Source organism: Dendropsophus ebraccatus, chromosome 11, assembly GCF_027789765.1.
Source record: "Dendropsophus ebraccatus isolate aDenEbr1 chromosome 11, aDenEbr1.pat, whole genome shotgun sequence".
Lineage (NCBI taxonomy): Eukaryota > Metazoa > Chordata > Amphibia > Anura > Hylidae > Dendropsophus > Dendropsophus ebraccatus.
The window spans coordinates 12,312,738-12,320,569 of NC_091464.1; the positions used below are offsets into that span (position 1 = coordinate 12,312,738).

Consider the following 7,832-nt stretch of genomic DNA (forward strand, 5'->3'; position numbering starts at 1 on the left):
AGAAACATCGGCACTAAATCAACCTGCTGTGCCAAAAAACTTTAACAGGATCCATTGGCTTTTAGTCATGGTGTCCGCCATTTTACCGGATGAAATGGCACTTTATGCTACACTATTCTCGCCAGCATTTTAGGCAGAATTTACAACACAGACGCCACATAAAACTGCATTTAGGTCCATTCTAAAGCCAGAAATTAGAATCTGTTTCTAGGAAATTTGGGCGGCTAGCTTATGGCCTTCATTACAGCCTCTATAGTGACAGTCATCTAACATTAGTAGGGATGGCAGAGATGGTTAATCTAGCCTAATGGTGTTGTATTCTTGCAACATGCCATCACTAAGGGTAAAGTTACAAATCAAATTAAAATCTGTATTTCCGCAGCATGTATTTCCAAACTCCTGCTGCAAATGTGCATTTTGAACTGTTGCCACTCTGCATTTCAACTAGTCCTATTGGCATTCAATGTGGCTGATCTCCAATTTTTACAAGTGGAAATACGGATTGCCATCAGATCTGAAATCAGTAACAAAGTATCAAGAGTTCAAAGGACTTTAGTGTGGTAGGAAAACGCCTTTAGGGTATGGCCATTTTTATGGATGGGTGTCATTTCAGGACCAAACAATGGCTGTGATTTGTGAATCAGTTTGATATAACCGTCATTTTTTGGCCTCAAAATCGTGTCCGTCCAAAAAAGTCTGCCAAATGGGCAAAAATAGACGTTGTGTGGTCGTAGCTAAAAAGTGTATCTGTTATTTCACAAAAATGTTGATGTCATAGAGACAAGCCAGATGTTTTGATGTATGGAGGCCCAGGTGCTGAAAGTGCCACCAATTGCTAAAACTATCGGTGGGTGACTAGTGATCTCAACATCTGTTATGTCAAAAAAAAAAATCTTTTTTAAAATGACAACTACATGATGGCCATATAGAAGTTGTGATTTCAGAAACACGTAAGGCTCTATTTAGGGTCCTTTTAGACTAAGAGATTTTTCGTTTTCTCCAATTAACGATAAATCATACACCATGATACACAGAACAATAGTGGTTAGTTACGATTCCAACTATGATCGTAATTACGGTCGTTTGTACATTCTAGTACACGAACGATCGTAATAACGAACAAACGATGTGTACAAACACCAAAAGATTTGCGAACAATTATTTTATGGTCGGCTCAAGAGATGCGATCAGCGGCATGCAAACTAATTTTTTTTTGTTTGATCGTTGCTTGCATACACACTCAAAGATTATCGATTAAATTCAAACAATATAACGATTTTTCACATGATAAGATAATGTTTCCGTGTGATGGGCTCTTACTCTGGTGTCTTTTATTTTTACAGTGACCATGAGGAATTGGATGCATCTGTATTTTTTCTCTATTGACGTATAATAAATTAGTCAGGCTTCCATCAGGTATTGAATGAGATACGCTATTACATGAAGCGATGCTATACTGACTTTTTTAATAAGCAACTGAAGGGAAACAGTGTAAAAAACTAAAACAAGTGTGAACAGGGCTGAAAAGCACTTCAATTTAAAAAAAAAAACTTTTAGATGATTTAGTTATGATTTAGTTATAAGTATATTAGTTACAGCTTTTTAGTATGAAAAAGATGACTTTTCCTGATAAGGAAGGGTTAATTCAGGGATAGGGAAGTTAAGTATCCAGGAGGTGGAAAAAAAATGACAAAATAGCATCCTAAGTATTCATTTGATGTGAGTCACAAGCCTTACTCCGGAAGATCAGAGGGAAAAGCGGAGCTTCTCCAGCAGAAAATAGGAATAGTGGGAAACGGAGGGTGGATAGAGATGAGAAATCCCCATACAGTCAGCTGGTGGACATGGACTGACAATAAAATTACCCCTATAGGTGTCTGTATGATCTAGTACCAGAGATACTCCTATAGGTGTCTGTATGATCTAGTACCAGAGATACTCCTATAGGAGTCTATGTGATCTAGTACCAGAGATACTCCTATAGGTGTCTGTATGATCTAGTACCAGAGATACTCCTATAGGTGCCTATATGATATAGTACCAGGCATACTCCTATAGAGGTCTATATGATCTAGTACCAGGCATACCCCTATAGAGGTCTATATGATATAGTACCAGGCATACCCCTATAGAGGTCTATATGATATAGTACCAGGCATAGCCCTATAGAGGTCTATATGATATAGTACCAGCATACCCCTTTAGAGGTCTAAATGATATAGTACCAGGCATACCCCTATAGAGGTCTATATGATATAGTACCAGCATACCCCTATAGAGGTCTGTATGATCTAGTACCAGCATACCCCTATAGAGGTCTATATGATATAGTACCAGGCATACCCCTATAGAGGTCTATATGATATAGTACCAGGCATACCCCTATAGAGGTCTATATGATATAGTACCAGGCATAGCCCTATAGAGGTCTATATGATCTAGTACCAGGCATACTCCTATAGAGGTCTATATGATCTAGTACCAGGCATACCCCTATAGAGGTCTATATGATCTAGTACCACGGCATAGCCCTATAGAGGTCTATATGATATAGTACCAGCATACCCCTATAGGGGTCTATATGATATAGTACCAGCATACCCCTATAGAGGTCTATATGATATAGTACCAGGCATAGCCCTATAGAGGTCTATATGATATAGTACCAGCATACCCCATATAGAGGTCTATATGATATAGTACCAGGCATAGCCCTATAGAGGTCTATATGATCTAGTACCAGCATACCCCTATAGAGGTCTGTATGATCTAGTACCAGCATACCCCTATAGAGGTCTATATGATCTAGTACCAGCATACCCCTATAGAGGTCTATATGATATAGTACCAGCATACCCCTATAGAGGTCTATATGATATAGTACCAGCATACCCCTATAGAGGTCTGTATGATCTAGTACCAGCATACCCCTATAGAGGCCTATATGATCTAGTACCAGCATACCCCTATAGAGGTCTATAGGATCTAGTACCAGCATACCCCTATAGAGGTCTATATGATCTAGTACCAGCATACCCCTATAGAGGCCTATATGATCTAGTACCAGCATACCCATATAGAGGTCTATATGATATAGTACCAGGCATAGCCCTATAGAGGTCTATATGATATAGTACCAGCATACCCCTATAGAGGTCTATATGATATAGTACCAGCATACCCCTATAGAGGTCTATATGATCTAGTACCAGCATACCCCTATAGAGGTCTATATGATCTAGTACCAGCATACCCCTATAGAGGTCTATAGGATCTAGTACCAGCATACCCCTATAGAGGTCTATATGATCTAGTACCAGCATACCCCTATAGAGGTCTGTATGATCTAGTACCAGCATACCCCTATAGAGGTCTATATGATCTAGTACCAGCATACCCATATAGAGGTCTATATGATATAGTACCAGGCATAGCCCTATAGAGGTCTATATGATATAGTACCAGCATAGCCCTATAGAGGTCTATATGATCTAGTACCAGGCATAGCCCTATAGAGGTCTATATGATATAGTACCAGCATAGCCCTATAGAGGTCTATATGATAGAGGTCTATATGATCTAGTACCAGGCATAGCCCTATAGAGGTCTATATGATATAGTACCAGCATAGCCCTATAGAGGTCTATATGATATAGTACCAGCATACCCCTATAGAGGTCTATATGATCTAGTACCAGCATACCCCTATAGAGGTCTATATGATATAGTATCAGCATACCCCTATAGAGGTCTATATGATCTAGTACCAGGCATACCCCTATAGAGGTCTATATGATATAGTACCAGCATACCCCTATAGAGGTCTATATGATATAGTACCAGCATACCCCTATAGAGGTCTATATGATATAGTACCAGCATACCCCTATAGAGGTCTATATGATATAGTACCAGCATACCCCTATAGAGGTCTATATGATATAGTACCAGCATACCCCTATAGAGGTCTATATGATATAGTACCAGCATACCCCTATAGAGGTCTATATGATCTAGTACCAGCATACCCCTATAGAGGTCTGTATGATCTAGTACCAGCATACCCCTATAGAGGTCTATATGATCTAGTACCAGCATACCCATATAGAGGTATGTATGATATAGTACCAGGCATAGCCCTATAGAGGTCTATATGATATAGTACCAGCATACCCCTATAGAGGTCTGTATGATCTAGTACCAGCATACCCCTATAGAGGTCTATATGATCTAGTACCAGCATACCCATATAGAGGTCTATATGATATAGTACCAGGCATAGCCCTATAGAGGTCTATATGATATAGTACCAGCATAGCCCTATAGAGGTCTATATGATCTAGTACCAGGCATAGCCCTATAGAGGTCTATATGATATAGTACCAGCATACCCCTATAGAGGTCTATATGATATAGTATCAGCATACCCCTATTGAGGTCTATATGATCTAGTACCAGGCATAGCCCTATAGAGGTCTGTATGATATAGTACCAGCATACCCCTATAGAGGTCTATATGATATAGTACCAGCATACCCCTATAGAGGTCTATATGATATAGTACCAGCATACCCCTATAGAGGTCTATATGATCTAGTACCATGCATAGCCCTATAGAGGTCTATATGATCTAGTACCAGGCATAGCCCTATAGAGGTCTATATGATATAGTACCAGCATACCCCTATAGAGGTATATATGATATAGTACCAGGCATACCCCTATAGAGGTCTATATGATCTAGTATCAGCATACCCCTATAGAGGTCTATATGATATAGTACCAGCATACCCCTATAGAGGTCTATATGATATAGTACCAGCATACCCCTATAGAGGTCTATATGATCTAGTACCAGCATACCCCTATAGAGGTCTATATGATCTAGTACCAGGCATAGCCCTATAGAGGTCTATATGATATAGTACCAGTATACCCCTATAGAGGTCTATATGATATAGTACCAGCATACCCCTATAGAGGTCTATATGATATAGAACCAGCATACCCCTATAGAGGTCTATATGATCTAGTACCAGCATACCCCTATAGAGGTCTATATGATATAGTACCAGGCATACCCCTATAGAGGTCTATATGATATAGTATCAGCATACCCCTATAGAGGTCTATATGATATAGTACCAGCATACCCCTATAGAGGTCTATATGATCTAGTACCAGCATACCCCTATAGAGGTCTATATGATCTAGTACCAGGCATAGCCCTATAGAGGTCTATATGATATAGTACCAGCATACCCCTATAGAGGTCTATATGATATAGTACCAGCATACCCCTATAGAGGTCTATATGATCTAGTACCAGCATACCCCTATAGAGGTCTATATGATCTAGTACCAGCATACCCCTATAGAGGTCTATATGATATAGTACCAGACATAGCCCTATAGAGGTCTATATGATCTAGTACCAGCATACCCCTATAGAGGTCTATATGATCTAGTACCAGCATACCCCTATAGAGGTCTATATGATCTAGTACCAGCATACCCCTATAGAGGTCTATATGATCTAGTACCAGCATAGCCCTATAGAGGTCTATATGATATAGTATCAGCATACCCCTATAGAGGTCTATATGATCTAGTACCAGCATAGCCCTATAGAGGTCTATATGATATAGTACCAGCATACCCCTATAGAGGTCTATATGATCTAGTACCAGCATACCCCTATAGAGGTCTATATGATATAGCACCAGCATACCCCTATAGAGGTCTATATGATATAGTACCAGCATACCCCTATAGAGGTCTATATGATCTAGTACCAGCATACCCCTATAGAGGTCTATATGATATAGTACCAGCATACCCCTATAGAGGTCTATATGATATAGTATCAGCATACCCCTATAGAGGTCTATATGATCTAGTACCAGCATACCCCTATAGAGGTCTATATGATATAGTACCAGACATAGCCCTATAGAGGTCTATATGATCTAGTACCAGCATACCCCTATAGAGGTCTATATGATCTAGTACCAGCATACCCCTATAGAGGTCTATATGATCTAGTACCAGCATACCCCTATAGGGGTCTATATGATATAGTACCAGCATAGCCCTATAGAGGTCTATATGATATAGTATCAGCATACCCCTATAGAGGTCTATATGATCTAGTACCAGCATAGCCCTATAGAGGTCTATATGATATAGTATCAGCATACCCCTATAGAGGTCTATATGATCTAGTACCAGCATAGCCCTATAGAGGTCTATATGATATAGTACCAGCATACCCCTATAGAGGTCTATATGATATAGTACCAGCATAGCCCTATAGAGGTCTATATGATATAGTACCAGCATACCCCTATAGAGGTCTATATGATATAGTACCAGGCATACCCCTATAGAGGTCTATATGATATAGTATCAGCATACCCCTATAGGGGTCTATATGATATAGTACCAGCATAGCCCTATAGAGGTCTATATGATATAGTACCAGCATACCCCTATAGAGGTCTATATGATATAGTACCAGCATAGCCCTATAGAGGTCTATATGATATAGTACCAGCATAGCCCTATAGAGGTCTATATGATCTAGTACCAGCATACCCCTATAGAGGTCTATATGATATAGTACCAGCATACCCCTATAGAGGTCTATATGATATAGTACCAGACATAGCCCTATAGAGGTCTATATGATATAGTACCACTTTCAGCATACCCCTATAGAGGTCTATATGATATAGTACCAGCATACCCCTATAGAGGAAGCTTCAGCAGCTTTTACTGTCGCACACAGCTGCGATTGTCTCCTATACGGGGTAACACTCTCATGCCCCTGTGCCTGTGGGGGGCAGATGGCAGGGGCATGGGTATTTGGGCAGCCTGTGTGTCTCTCCAGCCCCCCGCGGATCCCGGCTCTGAGGACAATTGGAGGACTGAGGACATTAGAGGGATCCCGCCGGGAGCAGCACAAAACAGCCTGACAAAGTCTCCAGACAGCAAGAAGAGCCGGCAGCCAGTGATGGGGCTCCTGTCACGGCTCGGCACAGACAAGGGGCACGTCTAGAGCGCTGTGTAATGTAACAGATGGGAAGGCTCTCACCTCATGGATGCACCTGCGCCCCCGTATCACCCTCCTGAGCTGCCCGTGTCCTAGGCGACAGCCCGCACCTCAGCTGCCCCACTCTCGGCTGCACTTTTAAATCTGAGAGTGCGGCGCATGTGCAGTGCGGTCCGGCAGGGAGGGTACGGGGCAGACCTGTGTGGGAGGAGGTGTGACACGGTGACAGCACTCAGGGCTGTCACTTATTGCGGCCGCCCGCAGGGTCCTCGTTAGAAAGCAGAGCCCGTGTGTTTCTTGTAAAACACGTATTCCCAGTATTGTCAAACCCTCGGTATTATAGTCACCGCATTCTGCAGCTTATAGCTTCGCACGTCACAGGTGTCACACCCGGAACGGGGAAAAATTACGTCAGTAACTTCAACCATGACTAATACGGCCGCCCGACATCATGCTTTTACCTCAGGAACGCGGTTTATTTAGAACAGTTCCTGCTGGTTACGACTCACGGAGTGTGTGACAGGGAAGCCCGCCAAAACGCCTCACACTGATCAGTATGGTGTAAGCAGAGCCCTGCTGCCCTGTCACTTAGGGTCCTGTTAGACTAGAGGCACTGTTATGCTGCCTTTACACGGAGCGATAATTCGCCCCATCGTACGATTAATGATTTCGAATTTTTTTTATAACGATCAGCGTTTAGACGGAATGATATATAGTACGGAAAAATCGTTTTACGATCGCTTAAGCCTATCTCACACATAGGTTAAATTGGTGAACG

At 41.5% G+C, this 7,832-nt stretch overlaps 1 protein-coding gene across 2 annotated transcripts in view; it reads right to left on the bottom strand.

Annotated features, from left to right (window-relative positions):
* SLC45A3 (solute carrier family 45 member 3) overlaps positions 1 to 7,596 on the bottom strand; it is a 42,145-nt gene extending 34,549 nt beyond the window's left edge. Inside the window, exon 1 of one of the 2 annotated variants that reach the window (XM_069945410.1) lies at positions 7,516 to 7,596. The gene's annotated coding sequence lies outside the window, so the exon portion shown is untranslated. Of the gene's footprint in view, positions 1 to 7,096; positions 7,186 to 7,515 lie in introns of those variants that run through there. The other variant, XM_069945409.1, reaches the window with a different exon arrangement.
* Positions 7,597 to 7,832: the final 236 nt, after the last annotated feature.